We start from the raw sequence: 22,393 nt of genomic DNA on the forward strand, positions 1-22,393 counted from the left end.
AGTAAATTTATAGATATATAATGGGTATCAAAATGAATTCTGGAAAATTGGTTGGCTTTCATGAAATTACGTCCATAAATTGGGTTTAGTTTCTTTAGAATCCTTATTATTGTTATCATATCATAATTCAAGTTTCGCTATATTAAGATAGGAAATTAATTATTGGAGTATTATATCATACGAAAACTATTAGAGTTGATATTGGAAAAATTGAGACTTAACCATAGGTTTGAAACTTAAGAACTTGTTTATAGATTTGGGTGAGTATTTGGGTCTAGGCTAAACCTATAGTAATATGTGTGTTGTTAGTTTCGAAATCTTATTGTGATTATGTACTTGAATAGATTGCATTGATTTGGAAGCTCAACGAAAGGGGATGACTCAAGTCCCGGAGTGAATTGTTGATTAATTGAGGCAAGTGGATTTCTAAACCCTTGTTAAGTGTATAGAATCATGTCTTTTCTGGTGGTATGTGTTGGGGAGTAATGGGACTTAGTGATGGGTTTGACTTGTCCATATTGGATAATTCTAATGATGAAAAATGGGTAGTAAAAAGCAATGTGATTAATTGTTGGTGTGTGATGTGTTGAGAATGATTTGAAAGGCTTATTGACTCATTGTTGATGTTGTATCACGATTGTGTTGTTGTGAATTGTGTATTATTATGAAAATGGTCATCTCCTCAATATTTGTGTGAGCATGTCATTGGCATTGGTTCTGACACATGGTTATGAAAAGTGTTATGTGAATTGAGAAAGAATAAGAAATTAAAGAGGATCTGTAATACTCCAGAAATTTTTTCGAACTGAGACTCGAACCATCCTTCGTTGTGAATAGGATTTTACCGAGGAAATTAAAATTTCTTGAGTGTTAAGGTTACTTTATGTAGCACCTTGAGTTCCAAGAAGAACTAAAGAGAGTTCAATCAAGTGATTCTTAAGTTCCTTTATGTTTTAGGTCAACTTCAAACGACCATAACATTCTGTAAAGGATGAGTAAGATGGGATACAAGATACCTAATGAAATTTCTTTGAATTATCTTTCCAATGCCACCGATTTTTCTAAGTTTCGAGTTCGGATGAGTGAGATATGCCCTTTTGAAGTCAGGCTGTCCACTTAAGCAAAGTTACCCGAAAATAGTAAGGGGCATTTTGGTCTTTTCCTTACCCAATCAAATTTAATTCCTTTTAGTAATGTTTTAGGGGTCTAATCCTATTAGGTTCAGTTTTATAATCATAATATATGCCTAGGATTTTAGTTGAGAGTTCAAGAAGAGAAAACAAGAGAAAAGAGGAGAGGATCAAAGAGTTCGTCGATATTCTTGCGTTTTGTTGCGGATTTTCGCCATGGGTTTAATCCCTAAGAGGTATCTAAGATTACACAGAGTTACGTTAGTTCACCCACACGCCAATCATGTTATTTTCAACGAAATTTCATTCTTGAAGTTGAAAGATTAGAGTTCTTGATGAGTTCTTAGTAGGTGTTCTTGAAGTTCATTCTAAATCTTGTTGTGTTGGGGTTTTGATGATTTCTTGAGATGAAATTTAGTGATTTGAGTACATTAGAGTGTAATTATGTGAAGTAATCGAATCCAAGTGATTGGGGAAGAAATCGTTCGTTTCTAGGCGAGTTAAGGTGAGAAAACGAGCAAAGGAAGTCGTCGAAGTTTCCTGGGTCGGGGCTTGGCGCCCCATGCCAGCCAGAGAGCCCCAACCACTTCTCTGAAGTTTAGGGGCTGGCACCCCGCGCCACTCAGAGTGCTACGGTCGCCTGCCCCCACCCGTTCTTCATCGTTTCGTCTGTTTGAGTTCTTTCAAATGGTACCTTTACTCCCCTTTGATTCTAAACACTCTAAACTAGTTCTAAACACCTAGAAATCATTCATAACCTGAATCATAATCTTGAATTCATAATTCAAATTCAAGGTAGAGTTAAGAGTTAAGAGTTAAGTTTTGAGAATTCTTTCGAACATTCTAAGAAAGTCCCTTGAGTCCTTTGTGGAATTTTCTACAACTTCTAGTAACTTGTTTCAAGACTCAAGTAAGTGAGCATGAGAGTGAGCAGAATGTATTCATGAGTCTACTTTGCCATCACGATATCCTTCATATCATGAAGACATGAACCATAACTCTTGAATTCAAAATTCACATTCAAGAGAGAGTTAAGAGTAGAGTTTAAGGAAGCCTTTGAGTTCAATTGTGAACCCTTTGAGATCCATCATCGATTTGAGTTAAGTTTTGAGTAAGTAAGTATGAGAATGAGAAGAGTTGCATACATGAGTTCTTTATTGATATTTTGACCGTTGAGTCGAGTCGTTCATGCCCATAACTTACGTATTAACTCCATCAATTGAGTAACTTTGAGAGGAGTAGTATCTTCAAGTTCTAAGTCGTGAGTTTTGAGTTCCTAAGCACCTCTGAGATTATAGTTCTAATCATGGGACTATTACAGGTTACCCATGAAGTCCTTGAGTTGAATTGTTCATGCCCATAATTCCGCATGAACCCTATAAGTCGAACAATCTTGAGATGAGCAGTATCTTCGAGTCCGTGAGTTGAGTAGTTCATGCTCATAATTCCGCATGAACCCTCTGATTTGAGCATTTTTTAAATGAGTATTATCATTGACTCCTTGAGTTATGGATTTCCAAGTATTGAGTTCAGTGCATAGTTATTGAAAACCTGAAATTGAGTTGTTCACGTCTATTCGTTATGAACCCTATTATAAGAAGTCTTTTTACTAATTGTTTTAATACTTGTTTTAAAGACTTGAGCAGTGAGTTGAGAAAGAGTAGAGTTGAGTTCATTTTATTTTCAATTATATATGGGAACTAAGTATTGCCAATATTAAATGTTTTTACATTTAAGATGAGAGGAAACTAAGATTTCCAAAAGAGTTTTGAGCAGTTTGAGTACTACCTCTTTTAAGTAAAAGATGAGTTTTGAGAAGAGTTTCTAAAACATGATTAGTATGACAATCGAGTATGTCATCAATGTTTAAGCAGTATGGTATATAGATATACCCTCAATATTTATGCAGTACGACTTCCCGAGTCATCAATGATCATATTAAATATGATTTTGATATGTTTTTGGGAGAATTTTCAAGTGTAGTTACCTCTTTTAAGAGGGTAATTTGAGAAAGTATCTGAAACCAGATTAAGAGTTATGTTTTAAAACATATGAGCTGCGTATATTTTGGGAGTAGTATTGAGCACCGATATGGGGACGCGAGTTCATAATAACACAAGTCTCCAGAAACCATGTAGCCATCGTGGGTAGAAAGGATCATACTTTTTAGATGACTCCTTAGTGCTTTTTAGCATAGACTAGTGGATCCACTTAGTTAAGACGTTCTATATTACGGCAAAATATAGGACAGTTTTGGCAGCGTGGGTAAGACGTTGTATCATCACTTAGGCTCATAGTGGTGGTTGTCGGTTAGAGAAACTCCCACAGAGTTTTATTGTATTTATATATACACATTGAGTATTATTGTATTTTTCAATACATTGAGTTACTATTTACAGTTTTACAGCTTTTCATATGTATATTGCATCTTTTACTGTTGCTTTATCCTTGAGTATTATGAGTTGAGTCTTTCGAGTTGAGTATCTTGAGTTGAGTACCTTCGAGTTGAGTATCTTGAGTTGAGTATCCTATCCTTGAGTACTTTTGAGTTGAGTAAATTTGAGTAGTTTTGAGTACCCTTGAGTATTCCATGAGTTGAGTAAGTTTGAGAAGAGGTAAGTATGTTTCCCTTTTTGTCAAGTTTCAAGCTTATGTTATGCTTTAGAATTCCCCTTACATGCTCGTACATTACACATACTGAGCTATTTGGCCTGCATCCTTTCATGATGCAGATTTAAGTATTCATGATCATCAACAGGAGCGTCGTTGATACCACCTGGAGTTCGAGTTAGCTATGGTGAGCCTCTTTTCTTTCAGAGGATTTTATTTACTTTTCTGTTTTTTCAGGATGTCGTGGGTTTTGTCCCGATTTCCATCTTTGTCATTTAGAGGCTTCATAGATAGACAGTAGAGTTTCAGAATGTCTGTTTCATTTATTTTTTAAAATGATTTTAAGACTTAAGTTGCCTATTTTATGGTGCGTTGAGTGTATTATTTTGTGTCTGAGTTTTTCATTTGAGTTAAAGATTTGCAAAGTTAAGTTTATAGAATTTTATTCAGTTTTTAAGCTTTGTATGCTTGAGTTAGTCTTTCGCTTGTAGTCAGCCAGGATGAGGGTTCTCTTGGGGACCAGCAATGGTTCTCTAGTGCCGGCCACGTCTAGGGTGTAGGCTCGGGTCATGACAAACTTGGTATTAGAGCACAGAGTTCAAGTGTCCTAGGGTGTCTATGAAGTCGTATCAGTAGGGTCTTGTTTATGGTTGTGAGGGCCCCACTTCTATAGACAAGGGACTACATGCATTTAAGAAAAGTTTCCCTTCTTTTATACTATTAATCGTGCAATAGAACTATGTCATAAAGATTTATTCAAACTCGTGCGTTTCTCAGATTCGTTCTACTACCTATCATACTAGAGGTGGTTGAAAAGTAAAGACCAAGATCCTTATGGATGGGTTATTCTTAGCAAAAGTACTGAGGAGGTTATGAGACTCCAGAGGGGCTTGAGAGAATCCAGTAGTGAGTTAAGTGTTCAGTTTAAGAGGAATGCACCCATAATTATATGAATCGTGCATTTGAGCTAAAAGTGAGTTGTACTCTCTTCTCTAAGCCTTGTTTCAGTTGAGATCCTTATGAGAAAGTATGTTTAGAGCTTGAGTAGTATTTTCACCCGAAAAGGTAACATAAGTTACGAGATCATGAGCAGTAGTAGTGAAAGAACCCAGAGTTAGAGGAAAGTATGCAGAGATTTAGTAATCTAAGTAAGGGAGATGGTGTTTCGACAACCTATGTTACTATAGTCATGTGCCCAATAAGTTATTGATGGGGAGTTTTTCCCTTATGAGTAGACTAAGAAGTGATGAGTTGTGAAGAGCTCAGGATAGGAGGTAGAGTAAGAGTTGCAAGTCAAGATGAGTTAGAGTATACCTTAACTAGAAAGGGGTTATGATGATGTATCATTGTGTTAGTAATGACCAGGTGTAAGTGGAGAATACAAGAGAAAGAGTATTCATGAGGTGATAGCTCTAAGCTAGACTTATGATCTTTAAGGTAAAGCCCCTAATATTCAAAGTGTTATAGAATAAATTAGGCATTGATTTATAGTGAACGAGTGAATAGTACTCAAGTTGTGAAGGGATATGTGATAGTAAATTGTAAGTATGAATACTAAGAGGTGAGGATTGATTATTTGTCATGAATTTTTAGTGGGAGAATGATTATTAACTTTGCATCTAGTAGTTGTAAGTTAGTATAGTAAGCGAGCAATCATATTGATATTCGGGTTTACTCATAAATATTGAGCTTGACTTCGAGATGAGTGTCATGATCAAAAGAATGGCAACATGAGGGTGAGGATATTAGTCTTGATATTTGATCTAGAAGACTTGACATAGAGTAGGTGAGGAATTGAGGTGAAAAGCTGCAATAAATATCAGTGGTACAAGTGAGAGACCCTAACATTTAGATAAGGGTAGTGAGGTGTGGCTAAGTCACAAGAGTAACAAGAGCATTAAAAGGTGTGCCGAGATGGTATGTTACCAGATGAGGTTCCAATTAAGTTATAATTTTCCATGTGTGCCTAGATAGCATAATTGAGTTGTCAATATGGAATAGGTCCATAGCCTTCAAGTGTCATCTTTAGACCTAAGATGGAGATGATAAGATGAGAAATCAATTCAAGTGTTGTGAATTTCTTAAGGAGCTAGTTAGTAGGAGTCTGTGGAGTTGTTAGAGTACTAAGCATGAATGTGGTGTTGCTAAACATTAGGTGGGTCTTGATATAAGCCCAATGTGGTGGTAAAGAGTAATAGTCTTGGGATGATATTCTCTATATAGAGAGATATAGAACCCGAACCTAAGAATTTGGGTTAAGCTTGAATATAGTAAGAGTATACCATTAGAATCAGACCTTAGTAAAAGTAACCCCGTTTCATACCCAGTCCAGCCATCATTCGAGGACGAATGATCCCAAGGGGGAGATATTGTAACACCCCAGATTTTTTTCGAACTGAGACTCGAACCATCCTTCGTTATGTGTAGGATTTTATCGAGGAAATTGAAATTTTTTGAGTGTTAAGGTCACTAGGTGTAGCACCTTTAGTCCCAAGAAGAACTAAAGAGAGTTAATTCAAGTCATTCATAAGTTCCTTTAAGTTTTGGGTCAACTTTAAACGATCATAACAATCAGTACATGATGAGTTAGGTGGTCTACAAGATACCCAATGAACTGTCTTTGAATTATCTTTTTTACGCCATCGAGTTTGCTAAGTTTCGAGTTCGGATGAGTGAGATATCCCTTTTTGAAGTCAGGTTGTCCAGTTAAGAAAAGTTATCCGAAAATAGTAATGGGTATTTTGGTGTTTTCGTTATCAAATCAGATTTAATTCGTTTTAGTAATGTCTTAGGGGTCTAATCCTATTAGGTTCAGTTTTATAATCATAATATACGCCTAGGGTTTTAGTTGAGAGTTCAAGAAGAGAAAATAAGAGAAAAAAAAGGAGAAAACGAGGAGAGGATCAAAGCGTTCGTCGAGATTCTTGCGTTTTGTTGCAGATTTTCACCATGGGTTTAATCCCTAAGAGGTATGTAAACTTCCATAGTGTTGGTATAGTTACACCCACACACCAATCATGTTATTTTCAGCGAAATTTTCATTCTTGAAGTTGAAAGATTAGAGTTCTTGATGAGTTCTTGGTAGATGTTCTTGAAGTTCATTCTAAATCTTGTTGTGTTGGGGTTTTGATGTTTTCTTGAGAAGAAATTTAGTAATTTGAGTACATTAGAGTGTAATTATGTGAAGTAATCGAATCCAAGTGATTGGGGAAGAAACCGTTCAATTTTAGGCAAGTTAGGGTGAGAAAACGAGGAAAGAAAGTCGTCGAAGTTTTCTGGGTTGGGGCATGGCGCCACACACCAGACAGAGAGCCCCAACCACTTCTCTGAAATTTAGGGGCTGGCGCCTCGCGCCATTCAGAGCTCTAGGGTCACCTGCCCCCACCCGTTCTTCATCGTTTCGTCCGTTTGAGTTCTTCCAAAGGGTACCTTTACTCCCCTTTGATTCTAAACATTCTAAACTACTTCTAAACACCTAGAAATCATTCATAACCTGAATCATAATCTTGAATTCATAATTCAAATTCAAGGTAGAGTTAAGAGTTAAGTTTTGAGAATTCTTTCGAACAATCTAAGTAAGTCCCTTAAGTCCTTTTGTGGAGTTTTCTACAACTTCTAGTAACTTGTTTCAAGACTCAAGTAAGCGAGCATGAGAGTGAGGAGAATGTATTTATGAATCTAGTTTTTCATCACGATATCCTTCATATCATGAAGACATGAACCATAACTCTTGAATTCATAATTCACATTCAAGAGAGAGTTAAGATTAGAGTTCAAGGAAGCCTTTGAGTTCAATTGTGAATCCTTTGAGTTTCATCATCGATTTGAGCTATGTTTTGATTAAGTAAGTATGAGAATTAGAAGAGTCGCATATATGAGTTCATTATTGATATTTTGACCCTTGAGTCGAGTCGTTCATGCCCATAACTTACGCATGAACTCCATCAATTGAGTACCTTTGAGAGGAGTAGTATCTTCAAGTTCTAAGTCCTGAGTTTTGAGTTTCGAATCCCCTATGTGATTATAGTTCTAATCATGGGACTATTACATGTTACCCATGAAGTCCTTGAGTTGAATTATTTATGCCCATAATTCCGCATGAACCCTATAAGTCGAATAGTCCTGAGATGAGAAGTATCTTCGAGTCCTTGAGTTGAGTAGTTCATGTTCATAATTTTGCATGAACCCTTTGATTTGAGCATTTTTTTAATGAGTAGTATCATTGACTCCTTGAGTTATGGATTTCCAAGTATTGAGTTCAATACATAGTTATTGAAAACCTTGAATGGAGTCGTTCACATCTATAATTGGTTATGAACCCTATTTTAAGAAGTCTTTTTACTAATAGTTTTAATACTTGTTTTAAAGACTTTAGCACTGAGTTGAGAAAGAGTAGAGTTGAGTTCATTTTCTTTTCAATTATATATGGGAACTAAGTATTGCCAAGAGTAAATGTTTTTACATATAAGGTGAGAGGAAATTGAGATTTTCAAAAGAGTTTTGAGCAGTTTGAGTAGTACCTCTTTTAAGAACAAGATGAGTTTTGAGAAGAGTTTCTAAAACATGATTAGTATGACAATCGAGTATGTCATCAATGTTTAAGCAGTATGGTATAAATATACCATCAATGTTTTTGCAGTACGACTTCCCGAGTCATCAATGATCATATAAAATATGATTTTGATAAGTTTTTGGGAAAGAATTTTCAAGAGTTGTTACCTCTTTTAAGTGGGTAGTTTGAGCAATTATCTCAAACCAGAGAAAGAGTTATGTTTTAAAATATACGAGCTGAGTATATTTTGGGAGTAGTATTGAATACCGATATGAGGATGCGAGTTCATAAAAGCTCAAGTCTCCATAACCCATGTAGCCATCATGGGTAGATACTTTTTAGATGACTCCTTAGTGTTTTTTAGAATAGATTAGTGGATCCACTTAGTTACGACATTCTATATGACGACAAAGTATAAGACAGTTCTGGCAGCGTGGGCAAGACGTTGTATCATCACTTAGGCTCATAGTGGTGGTTGTCGGTTAGAGAAACTCCCATAGAGTTATATTGTATTTTTATATAAACATTGAGTATTATTGTATTTTTCAGTACATTGAGTTGCTATCTACAGTTTTACAGCTTTCTATATATATATATATATATATATATATATATTGCATCTTTTACTATTTCTTTATCCTTGAATATCATGAGTTGAGTCTTTCGAGTTGAGTATCTTAAGTTGAGTATCTTATCCTTGAGTACTTTTGAGTTGAGTAAGTTTGAGTAGTTCTGAGTACCCTTGAGTATTCCTTGAGTTGAGTAAGTTTGAGAAGAGGTAAGTATGTTTCCCTTTTTATCAAGTTTCAAGCCTATGTTATGCTTTAGAATTTCCCTTACATGCTCGTACATTCCACGCACTGAGCCATTTGGCCTGCATCCTTTCATGATGCAGATTCAGGTATTCGGGATCATCAACATGAGCTTTGTTGATACCACTTGGAGTTCGAGTTAGCTATGGTGAGCCTCCTTGTTTCTGGAGGATTTCATTTACTTTTTAACTTTGTCAGGATGTCATGTGTTTTGTCCCGATTTCCATCTTTGTCATTTAGAGGCTTCATAGATTGACAGTAGAGTGTCATAGTGTCTGCTTCATTTATTTTGTTAAATGTTATAAAGACTTAAGTTGCATATTTTATAGCGAGTTGAATATATTATTTTTATTTTGAGTTGTTCATATTAGTTAAAGATTTGCAAAGTTGAGTTTATAGAATTTTATTCAGTTTTTAAGCTTTGTATGCTTGAGTTAGTCTTCCGCTTGTAGTCAGCCAGAATGAGGGTTCGCTTGGGGACCAGCAATGGTCTTGAGTGTCGGCCACGTCCATGGTGTATGCTCGGGTCATGATAGGATGTACCATTTTAAGGGACGTGTCACACGCCGCAATGGATGCTATATTTCGATTGACGTGTCGCAAGTCGTGATGGATACTTTATATCAAGGGACGTGTCACGCGCCGTGACGGATACTATACATCGAGGGTCGTGTCGCACACCGCGATAGATGCATGGACAGAAATGTCCCCCATGGGTCCCAGACTGACAGACAACGAGTGTTTATCGTTAGGTCAGACATGCATCTCTATACTTGACATTGTATTTCATTGCATTGCACATCTTTATCATTGATAAACTTGATCCTGTGTGTTGTTGGTCTTGTGAGTGCCTTTCTACGGAAGTTGTGATTGATGAATATTGAGTTTGTTGTTGAGGATATGTAATTGTTAGAGTGTTGGTGTTGAGTTGTGTGCTATGTAAACTGTGAACTGTTATGTTGGGCTAGTTTTATGTAGGTTGTAGTTGTGGAGGTTCGGATGGGGTGTAAGGAGTACCCGTATTCTATTCCCTTAGCTTGTGTTTAGAAGTTTAGTTGCTAAGTACCATGTGGTTATGTACTCACCCGTTGCTTTTATATTTTTGTAGGTTGCGAGCCCGGATCTTCGTGATACCTTCTATTCTCTTCTTTTCTGAGGCTTGTTGTGGAGATTTGTGAGGTAGTTGTTTGTCATCTCAGCGGACCTTCTTACTCCTATTTATGTTTTGTTTTGCTTTGGAGACAATATCATTTGCGACTTGTGTTTTCCTTTCAAATCTATTATAATACATTAGAGGTTTGTGCACGTGACAACCAGATTTTGGTGATTTAGTTAAGTTGACTTGTTATCCGTATTAGTAATTTTTATTTAACTTCTATTTTTATTTTATTTCCGCACTTTATCGAAATGGTTGGGTGGTAGGCTGACTTGTCTTTGTGCCATCACATCCATTTTTGGGTTGTGACAATACCAAAGGACTGATAAAATATTTATTTTCTATGAGCATGAAAATATAGTTGTGAATGATAATAACCAACAAATGGCTCAAAGTAACAATGTTGGTTCGTCTTCTCGTTCATATGATCAAGAAATGTAAGTTCAATGTGAGAAGATTGTTCGTACTATGTGGGAGGAATATATTAAATATTGGTACACTAAAATTTATGTTCAATATTTTTTATTGAATTAAAGTTTGATTAATTAAAGTTAGATAAAACAGTTAATTAAGTGGAGAACAAATAGCTTTGCAATAATTTATTACTAATGTGATTTTATAATTTTTTGTTTATTTGGTAAGATTGAATAAATAATTGGGCTTATTTTAATAGTTTTACAACTTATGATATTCTTATGTTAATGAGAAAGTATAAAACACAAAAAATTCATATCGCATGTCCAAACAAAACTTCAACTTCATCTCATGATTTAATATTATGATATCATATCACGATTGCATATCGTGATTCCATATCGCATGGCCAAACGGGCCGTTACTAGTGTATTCTTTTTCTGGTTTTGCACATATTTGAATTAATTGAAAACAAAATGAAAACAAAAGAAATTTAATTTCTACATAGATAGATAGATCCTATGTAGCATCATTAGATAATCAAATTAGGAAAACTTACCTTGTTTTATTCATTAGCAAACATTTTCCTAACTGAAGCACTATTGCTACATCTCTTGATTAAGTCATAGTTGCTTAATTAATTTGAATGAAAAAAGCTAAGCACGATTAAGTTACACTACTTGTAAAGTTATATTTATGATTCACAAGGGACAATAGTGGAAAGTATGATTTAAATTATGTCCTTGGATATTTTTCATAATAAGTGTGCATTGCCTCACAAATTCAATTAATATGGAATAGAGGGAGTATAATATTTTCTTGTTATCATTTCTAGAGTCCACATCAATGGTAATATATTTTGGTTCACTTATGGTCAAGGAAAACAAATGAAAAACACACTGAAATAGAATGATATATTGTTTGATTTTTTCTTTAACAAAATAACAATTAGTATATCATAATTCAAAAATATTATTAATCAGGATTTTATTATATTAATCATTTGTATCAACTTTGATTCATATTTGAGCTCGTTTTTATTTCTCTTGTACTTGATTAAAATTGGAAGCCCAAGAAAATAATATTAAATACAAAACTAGACTATCAAAGTTGAACGCCCATTATGTTGCCCTTTAAAGGTTGAATTTTTTCTTTAATAGTAATGTAAAAATGTAAAAGTAATTTTCCAGAAATAAATAGGTTAAATAAAAATGAATGAATAAATAAAATGGTTAATATTATAATACTTTTAGTGGGTTGGGTCATTAAATAGTTTAAATAAATATCCTATTATTTTAAAAATAAATTGGTATTAAATAAAAAATATATTCCACCAAATTTTAATGAAAAAATGAATTAAATAGATTATGTGACTTTGTAGATAAAATATTTATATTTGAATAACTTTTAAATTACAATGGAATACTATGTGACTTTTGGGGGAATAACTCATAATTGAATACCATATGAGAGATTATCCCATTTTGGATCTCATAATTATTTTTAAACTTTTCATTCACTTAGAAAGAAGGGATCCTCCTAAATTTTTTCTCATAAAATTCACTAATACTCTTCCATTTCAAACATAAAATTTTAATTTGGTGATGTCCTAATTAAAAAAAATTAAGAAATCGTATCATTTTCCTAAAAACTGAATTATATCTCTAAACGATTGTATTTCTGAAAAAATAAATACGATAAGTGATTTTTTTTTATTGAAGTAACATCATACGGTGGAAAGGTAGAATGAGTGAGACTAGTTTTTTAAAAAAAAACTCATTTTCAATGAAAATCATATTATGCAATATTTTATGCCACGTCCCTAGGTTACCCCCTTGGGGTAACATAGGACCTTGGATCACGAGTGACCCCAAGCTAATCCTATGTCTGACATAAATCAGGCATACTGAGAATAATTGAATAAGACATGCACTGTGCGAAAACTAAAATAATGGATAACTGAAAGTGGGAAAAACCCAACCAGTCTGAGTGTATAAAACATACTAAGATATTAATAACATGTAACACCCCGCTACTAGAAAGACTTAGAATTAGAAAGAGTCATTTTTGGAAAGAATGAAAATCTGGAAATTTGACAAAAATTAAGTTAAGTATGAGTTTTGGGTCAATTTCAAACGACCATAAATCCTATCTCAGGATGATTTAGGTGTACTACAAGATACCGTAGGAAATATCTTTGAATTATCATTCTAACGCTGCCAAATTTGTACGATTTCGAGTTTGTATGAGCGAGATATACCCATTTGAAGTTGGGCTGTCTAGATAAGGAAAGTCAAAACCAGATTTTAGAAGGGTACTTTGGTCTTTTCCATAGCCCATGACTTGATTTCATTTTTTGGTAATTAATTTGGGTCTAAACTGATAGGATTCAGTTTACGCTTTTACCATATTGAGTTAGGGTTTTAGAGAATAGAAAAAGAAGAGGAGAAAGAGCAAGAATCATCAAGATCTTCAAGAATCGCTTGTAGATTTCGTCAAGGGGTGATCCCTACAAGGTATGTGAGTTCACATAGTGTTGGGTTTGCTTACCCACGCGCCAAACATGTTTATTTCTGTATGATTTTCGTCCTAAAAGATTGAGACTTTGATGTTCTTGAGTTGTGTTCTTGAATTGCTTTCGTTCTTGAATTTGGGATAAGATTGAGGAGTTCTTGATAGTTTAAGGTCGATTGTTAGAGTTGTTTTGAGTTAGATTCTTGTGTACATACACTCTGTATGTCAATCTAAAGGGAGTTTGAGAAAAAGAACTGAGTTTAGTTGATTTGGGCTCAGAAAATGAAGAAGGAAAAAGTTGGCAGAATCTGAGTACCAAGTCCGCGTCGCGGACTGGTTCCTCAGGATTGACCAAATTTTCTCCGCATCGCAGAGTGGTCATGGAATAAGTATCCGGGTAGTAAAAGAGTAATGTGAATCAGTCTTCTTTCCAACATAAGCAGAAAGGACATGCTCCATCATTTGCTAGTGCACCTGCACAAAGAAACAAATGTGAGTACAATAGTCAGAATTCCCAGAATTTCAGAGCTAGAACTGCACAGTCGTAAGGTAGTATCGCACAAGGGTGTACTAAGATTCATGCATATGGTAAGAGTGGTAGGAACCACTTAGGGATGCGTCGTGAGGGCTCCATTGGATGTTTCAAGTGTGGCGAAAATGGTCATTTCATGCAGAAGTGTCAAAAGAACAAGCAAGGTAATGGTAATGGGGCAATAGAGCCCAGTCTTCTTCAGTTTCCCCACCAGAAAGAGTTGTATCTAGAGGAGCTACTACAGGGGTAGTCGGAGGATCAAACCATCTTTATGCCATCGCTAGTCGCCAAGAGCAAGAGGATTCGCCAGATATTGTCACTGGTATGATCCAAGTATTTAATTTCGATGTTTATGCTTTGCTAGATCCAGGAAAGATTTATCCTTTGTAACTGCGTATCTTGCGATGAATTTTAATGTTCCTTTTGAGCAACTTAGGGAGCCCTTCAGTGTTTTTACACTTGTTGGCGAGTCTATTCTAGCAGAGAGAGTCTATCGTGATTGTCCCATTTCCGTCAATCACAAGAGTACCATGGCTCATTTAGTTGAGTTAGACATGGTAGATTTTTCTGTCATTCTTGGTATGGACTGGCTTCGTGCCTGTTATGCCTCAGTTGATTGTAAAACTCGAGTTGTCAAGTTTCAGTTTTTAAATGAGCCAGTCTTAGAGTGGAAGACTAGTTCAGCAGTGCCTAAGGGTCGTTTCATTTCGTACCTTAAGGCAAGAAAATTAGTTTCTAAGGGGTGTGTCTATCACTTGGTCCGAGTTAATGACTCTAGTGTTGAGATACCTCTTATTCTGTTAGTTCCGGTAGTAAAAGAGTTTCCAGAAGTCTTTCCAGATAATCTTCCCGGAGTCCCTCCTGAGAGGGAAATAGACTTCGGTATAGATATTCTTCCAGATACTCTTCCTATATCTATTTCTCCATATAGAATGGCTCCAGCAGAGTTAAAAGAGTTGAAAGAGCAGTTGAAAGATCTCCTAGAGAAAGGTTTCATTCGACCAAGTGTCTCACCTTGGGGCGCTCCGGTCTTATTTGTGAGGAAGAAAGGTGGTTCCCTTAGGATGTGTATAGATTACCCACAGTTGAACAATGTTACCATAAGAATAAGTACCCTCTTCTGAGAATTGATGATATTTTTTATCAACTTCAGGGTGCTACTTGTTTCTCGAAGATAGATCTCAGATTTGGCTACCATTATTTGAGGGTAAGGGAATGTGATATTCCAAAGATATCATTCAGGACCCGTTATGGTCATTATGAGTTCCTAGTTATGTCATTTGGTTTGACTGATGCGCCTGCAGCATTCATGGACCTTATGAATACAGTATCCAAGCCTTATTTAGATATGTTTGTTATCGTATTCATTGATGACATACTAATCTGTTCGAGGAATGAGGAAAATCATGTTAGCCATCTCAGAATAGTTCTCCAAACTCTAAATGATAGAGAGTAGTATGCCAAGTTCTCTAAGTGTGAGTTTTGGCTTGAGTCTGTGGCATTCTTAGGCCACATTGTGTCTCGAGAGGGAATCAAAGTTGATACGCAGAAAATAGAGGCAGTGCAGAATTGTCCTAGACTCACATCTCCAATTGACATTAGGAGTTTCGTGGGTTTGGATGGCTATTATAGAAGGTTTGTAGAAGGGTTCTCATCTATTTCATCCCCTTTGACCAAGTTAACTCAGAAGACAGTGAAATCTCAATGGTCTGAATCTTGTGAGAAAAATTTTCAGGAATTAAAGAAGAGGTTGACTACTGCCGTAGTGTTGACCTTACCAGAAGGTACTCAAGGTTTTGTCGTATATTGTGACGCGTCTAGAGTTGGTTTGGGTTGTGTGTTAATGCAAAATGACAAAGTTATAGCTTATTTCTCCAGACAGTTGAAAGTTCACGAAAAGAATTACCCAACACATGATCTAGAGTTGGCTGCCGTAGTATTTGCTTTGAAAATATGGCGTCACTACCTTTATGGTGTTCAAGTGGATGTGTTCACCGGTCACAAGAGTCTTCAGTATATGTTTAGTCAGAAAGAGTTTAATCTCAGACAAAGGAGGTGGTTAGAATTACTCAAGGATTATAACATGAGTATTCTTTATCACCCAAGTAAGTCTAATGTTGTTGCTGATGCCTTGAGCAAATTTTCTATCGGTAATACCACCCATATTGAGGAAGGTAAGAAAGAGCTAGCGAGAAATATGCATATACTTGCACGATTAGGAGTTTGACTAATGGATTCCATTTGGGTGTTTGAGCTAGGTGCTAGATGTTACACCCTAGTCTACTAAGAGTAGTCTCATTCGAGGAGGAATGTTCCCAAGGGGGAGATATTGTAACACCTCGCTACTAGAAAGACTTAGAATTAGAAAGAGTCAATTTTGGAAAGAATGAAAATATGAAAATTTGATAAAAATTAAGTTAAGTATGAGTTTTGGGTCAATTTCAAACGGCCATAACTCCTAGCTCAGGATTATTTAGGTGCAATACAAGTTACAGTAGAAAGGATCTTTGAATTATCTTTCCAACTCCGCCAAATTGCACAATTTCGAGTTCGTATGAGGGAGATACTCCCATTTGAAGTTGGGCTGTCTAGATAAGGAAAGTCAAAACCAGATTTTATAAGGGTACTTTCGTCTTTTACATACCCCATGACTTAATTTCGTTTTTTGGTAATTAATTGGTGTCTAAACTGATAGGATTTAGTTTACACTTTTACCATATTGAGTTAGGGTTTTAGGGAAGAGAAAAAGAAGAGGAGAAAAGAGGAGAAGGAGCAAGAATCGTCAAGATCTTCAAGAATCGCTTGTGGATTTTGTCAAGGAGTGATCCCTACGAGGTATGTGAGTTCACAAAGTGTTGGGTTCGTTCACCCACACGCTAAACATGTTTATTTCAATATGATTTTCATCCTAAAAGATTAAGACTTTGATGTTCTTGAGTTGTGTTCTTGAATTGCTTTCGTTCTTGAATTTGGGATGAGATTGAGGAGTTCTTGAGAGTTTAAGGTCAATTGTTAGAGTTGTTTTGAGTTAGATTCTTGTGTATGAAATATTCTTCGCATTGCAGAGTGGTCACGGACCGTTCTGCCTCAAAATTTATTTCTCGACCAAATAATTAAATGCATCTTCGCGTCGCAGACTTGCTTCCAGACGGTGATTTCTTGATCATTTCGCATGTTTAACTATCTAAAAACACTCCTAAACATCATGAGATCTTTCCTATCACAAATCACAATCCTTGAATCCATAATTCAATTCAAGAAAAGTTAAGAGTCAAGTCAAGATAAGTTAAGAGTCAAGTCAAGATAAGTTAAGAGCCAAGTCAAGAGAAGTTCATAGAGTCTTCCAAAAAGTCTTTTACAAAGTTGTAACTTTGTTTTAAGACCTGAGTTTTGAGTTGAGTAAAAAGTAAAAGATTTGAAGTTCATTTCTTCAAAAGAGTATATCGGGACTATGTATTCCCATGGAGTTTAAAATGTTTTCATATTTAAATAAGAAAGAAAACTGAGATTTCCAAAGAGCCTTTGAGCTAGTTTTCAGAAAAGAGTAAATGCTTTCACAATTAAGCAAGAGGGGAAACTTTGATTTTCAAAATAGCCTTTGAGCTAAGTTTTGAGCAATTATCTTAAACCACAAAAATAAGTATGTTTTAAACATAAGAGCTAGTATTATATTTTTGGAGTAGTATTGAACACCGATATGGGTGAGAGTTGAGACAACTCCTAGCCCCCATAAAACATGTAGCCATCATGGGTAGAAAAGGGTCATACTTTTAGATGATTCCTTAGTGAATTTTAGCATAGACTAGTGGATCCACTTAGTAGGTAGGTTCTATGCCCTTGGTAAGGTATAGGGCGGCCCTGGCAGTGTAAGACAAAACGATGTATCACCACAATAGCTCTTAAGTGATGGTTGTCGGTTGGAGAAACTCCCACAACAATAATTTGTATTCTTATATACACAGAGTTAATTGTATTTTTATATACATCCAGAGTTTATATTGTATCTTTGCATACATTCAGAGTTACTATTGTATTTCTAAATACACAGAGTTGTTATCCATGTTTTAAAAACTTTTCTTTATATTGCTTTATATTGAACTGAGTTAAGCCCAAGTATGTTCTTTCAGTTCCTTTCAATCGTATGTCTTGTTTTAGAATTCCCCTCGCATACTCATACATTCAATGTACTGATTCCATTTGGTCTGTATCTTTTAATAATGCAGACACATGTAACCACGATCAGCATCCAGCGCATCGTTAATTCTAGTTGAGCTCTAGAGTTTTTTGGTGAGCCTCCTTGCTTCCGGAGGATCCCTTTTTATTGCTTTTCGGTATTTAGTTCATTAGGATGCCGTGGGTCTTGTCCCGACATCCATCTCAGTTATTAGAGGCTTCATAGATAGACGGTCAGTTAGTTCATTTGTCTTTACTTTATTATTGGCTTATGTTCAGATTTGAGTTGCCACTTTGGCTAAGTTAAATGTTTATTTCTAAAACATTATGAGTTTAGTTTGAGACAGTTGAATTATATTGCATTTGAGTTCTTTTCTTAATGCTTAAAGTCTTTTGTGGGTAAGTAAGCTAGGCCAAGGGTTCTCTTGGGGCCAACAATGATTCTCGAGTGCCAGTCCTGCCCAGGGTGTAGGCTTGGTGCGTGACATAAAAACTGAAAGATAAACTTAACAATTCAAGTTGATTCTACTACTCTGTCTGAAAAGCCTCTAACTGAGTTGAGTTGTTGGGATATTCCCCCCAGCTAACTCTAACAAAATTGAAAACTGAATAAAAAGACTAAAATTAAAAGCATGTCTATTATCCTCGAAGTATGAGGACTCACCATTGAAGCTGCTGAATACGGAGCGAGAACCGATCTAAGCATGATCTGGATGCTGAGTACCTGAACCTACATCATGAAAGGATATAGATACTAAGCTGAACAAATATATATAAGCTGAACAAAGCATAACTGAGCAATGACATAAACTAAGAAAGAATGTAAATACTGAAACATAACTGAAAAGCTAAGTTGAATGCAATGACCAAGTACTAATCCTGAAAATAACATGTTGAACTGAATGCTGAAGTATTTATTGAAAACTTGGTCAAATGTACTAAGACTGTGACTGTGGGAGCTACTATTAATCGACATAAACCACATGAGCTAAACGTGGAGTCCGATGTATACAACCCATCGAAAGGACCCAATATACCTTGCCAGGGGTATAAAGGCATGACTGGTGTGATCACTAAATCTGATGCCCAACAAAAGGGACTTATACTCCTACAAAGGCACGTAGTTTTAGGACTATGAGGGTACGCTGAACCCTAGTCCAACTCGGTGCTAATTCTACTCCCAACTAAATATGTGTATGACACAAATATGTTGAATACTAAATAGCTCAAAATACTGACATGCAATCTGAGAATGCAACATTTATATACTGATAATGTAACATTCGAAATCTGGAGCATGATTATCTATTTAAATGACCTAGCAAGTGTGATCATGAACTAGAGAATCTTCACAACTAGGGTTCTGGATTTCATACAAGGAAGGAACTAAACAAACTTTCCAAGAAACATGCTATTTCGATTTAGGATACTACAATAGCTAAAATACAACAAATATCCAAGGTTTTAGAAATCCTGGGTCTAAACAAGATATGGAGAATCAAAGAACTTACTAATTTCTAGGGACCTAGTAGATGAAAGGAACCCGTTAGTGAAATCCCACCTACCTGGTGACGAAATGTACAAAGAAATCCTTTGATTTCGAGGCTGAATCTTAAAGCAAACCTTCTAATTGTTCTTGGAAAGTAGCGTATATTTCTTCTCCTTTTTGCTCTAAGTTTGGATGATTTTTGGTGAATAATGGTTTTGGGTAGGTTCTGAGTAGATCATTAGGCTTAAACTGAGTAAAACAACTTATTTTAGGGGTAGAATAATTAGAAAAAGACCCAATTACCCCTAAGCTAACTGCCGAACAACCAGCGATGGACCATAATCGATGGATCGTGGACAAACCGACAGTCCGTCTTGCTAGGGCATCGTTTGGCGTCTGGGACTAGATTTGGGATGGCGATCCACGGACCCTGGACCACGGACCGTAGACCCACCAACGGTCCGTAGGTCCTGTCATGGGTCATGATTTTTTGGAGGTTCTAGGTGGCCAACTTACGGACCACACCTACGGGCCGTGGTTTGGCCTCCGTCGGTGGCACCTAAAATTTTGAAAATCTGCTATTTGGATCTTTCTCAAATCCAGAGTGTTACATTTTATGATAAGTGCAATTTAAAATTTATTCAGCTATGTATGTTCTCTATAAATAGAGACTTCATTTAAGTTCAAATTGATCACTTCTAATTCAACTTGATAACATGCTTATTGTATCGTTAAAGGAATGTTGTCTGCATGATCTCATAAATAGACGATTGATCATTTGAGACACGAATAATATTTCAACGTGTCTAAAATTTTTGCCTTTTTCATTAATCTTCATATGTTTTTCTAACATATATAAGATATCATAATTTATTCACATCTCAATAAAAATTTTACCGCGATATATATATATTCATGATGATTTTATCATCCAAATTGTCTGAAGTTTAGTTATAGACAATGATTCAGAGCTTAAGAGGCTTCCTTTTTCTTCCAAGAGTCAATGTAGTGAATTTTAATATCATTGGATTAGGTCACATCTCATAAATACATTACTCTATTGTAGATATATTTTAGATGACATAGCTGACAGTGTTAAAAAATTACGCCAATGATGTATGTAACTTAAACTCATATATTACATATATCAAAGGATGTATTCCTTTTAGGTTTTTGATGACTAGTAATTATTAGAATGGCTTGAATTTTGCATAATATCTGTAGACTTCTGATGCATTTTCTCCATATTCTTTCTAAACTATCAGTAGTTTTAATTACCCCCTAAATCTGACTATTTGATAGTGTTTGTTGCATCGATATTTAAGGAATGTAAAGACTATTAAATAAGCAAGTTCAGGGGATAATTAGGGCTACTTATAATAAATTAGAAAATCTAAAAAAAATGCATCAAATTTAGAGAGTCTTTAAATATTTTGTCTATAAATTTCAGTTGGTGAATGATGGAGTGAATTTATCATTCGTGGAGAAAGTTAAAAGAATAATACCTATCAAGAAAGTTTTATAATTATTTTCAAGTGTTGTCAAGAATTAGTGTGGCCTTAGGACCTGTGCAGTTTATAATACTTATCAAGAAAGTTTTATAAGTTTTTACTCATACTAACCCTTAGTATTAAATAATTTCATAAAAGTAATAGTATAGTCAAATTAAGAGCTTCAAAGCATCATTATACTACAATTTATATAAAGAAAATTGAAGCATTTTCACCTTCAAAAGCTTTCATCATATGTATTTGAGATTACAAGCGAGATATAATTAATTTAGGATAGATTAAAATAAATTTGCATCAATATTAGAAGAAGTGAACACTCAAATTTGTATATATAGTTAAAACTTTAGTTATGATACGTAAGTTCTCTATAGCGTTCCCATTCTTGAAGCCATCTTGAATACACCAATCACTTCATGTATAGTGCTCATTACCTTGTGCCTTAGTAATTATATAAAAAAGCACAGAATATATTATATTGAAGCAAAAGAGAAAAATGAATGTAGATGCTATAAGAAAAACACTACAAAATATCCATAAAACAAAATATAAGAAGAACTTGAAAGAATGGCAATGGTCGATAGTTCAACACCATCAACACATAAAAATAATTTAAAAAAATAATGAATTAAATTGTTCAAGTTTTGATTAATAATTGTACCCTTCACCATATTCATCCTCTTCCTTTGGTGGAAGAAAGTTGAGATCTGGACAATGGTACTTCACCACATTGTCACGTATAGCTGAAGTACAAGATGATTCTGCACAAGCATCCGGAGCCTCACCTACTTGTGATTGTTGTTCATCTGTAATATTATCCCCAACATCCTCCTCTAGTTTTACAGTAGAAACAACATTGGTCATTCTAATTCGTCGTGATGTCTTTGATGGATCACCAAACACATCACACAACTGCTTACATGGAGTGTATGTGCGTGATCCATCACCAAACACATAACGCAATCGTTGAGCCATGATCTGGATGTTCTCTTGTATTGTACTTGCTTTTGTTGTATTTCAGCAGCAACAACATCTCTTTCTTTTGCTATATCGTTTTTTGCTATCTCCATGAAAACTTCGTTTTGCTCACCCTTTGGTGCTTGATTATCCATAGATCCATTCTTGTTTCGACCTTAGAGGAGGATGTAATTGAGGTTCATGTATGGGCAGATCAACTGTCAATCGTATCCCAGGAGATCCTGTATTATATTTTAAAAACTTTGTTATAAATATGTATTTTGAACCTAGTAAATAAAAAAAGTTATGACTTCAAACTCCATATATATAATATATGCGTTTTCTTTCTTACTAGAGTACACTGAACTTGGATAAGAGTCCATCCCAATATGAATTAAGGGTTGATGTTGATGAATGTCTTTTTCTGTAGGCACTTGATCTTTCTTGTTTTAAGAGGCATTGGATAAGATCGGATGTTCTCTTCTACTTGTGCTTTTTGTTTTGTAGCAACCTCTTTTTCTTCTGTTGACTCTGTTTTTTACTTTT

The sequence above is a fragment of the Solanum tuberosum genome, unplaced genomic scaffold, assembly GCF_000226075.1.
Source record: "Solanum tuberosum cultivar DM 1-3 516 R44 unplaced genomic scaffold, SolTub_3.0 scf00005, whole genome shotgun sequence".
NCBI lineage: Eukaryota > Viridiplantae > Streptophyta > Magnoliopsida > Solanales > Solanaceae > Solanum > Solanum tuberosum.